Source organism: Myotis davidii, unplaced genomic scaffold, assembly GCF_000327345.1.
Source record: "Myotis davidii unplaced genomic scaffold, ASM32734v1 scaffold1187, whole genome shotgun sequence".
NCBI lineage: Eukaryota > Metazoa > Chordata > Mammalia > Chiroptera > Vespertilionidae > Myotis > Myotis davidii.
The window spans coordinates 1,062,567-1,063,156 of NW_006299714.1; positions in this window are offsets into that span (position 1 = coordinate 1,062,567).

Sequence of the window (590 nt, forward strand, 5' to 3'; positions counted from 1 at the left end):
TGGTACATACTTAGTATACACAACCATCTAGGCCTATAACTGCATAGCACAACATCAGCAACAGAAAAACTTTCCAAATATTTTTAATGCAGTTAGCCCATGCATGCAGAATCCACAGATAATGGAGGGCCTACTACATTAAAACATGAATGTATATATTTCACTGGCTAAGGAGCTAAATACAATTAGCCCTAAATAAGGATTTTAAATATTTAAAAATCACCCTAATATTTAAATCATGTTTACATAATGGTTTCTGATTTATATAAGTGGTGTGTAAGAAAATATTTAAATTTATTATTTTTTTGCCTGTATTTAAACTTTGTCCAATTTCATTCTTCCTCCCACACTCATCATGTATAAAAGATAGGGAAGAAGGGAATACATAATTTTGACCTTACCGTCTGTCAGCTACTGGCCTTTACATTAGAAAACTTGTTTTGGTTATACCCATCTTTAAGGTTGTATATTTATTAGAAATTTTGTGCATTGAATCGTGAGTAGGATTATGTGATGAGAAGAGGGCTCCAAGTTACTATTTTTATTTTTTGTTAATCCTCACCTGAGAATACTTTTCCATCGATTTTTAA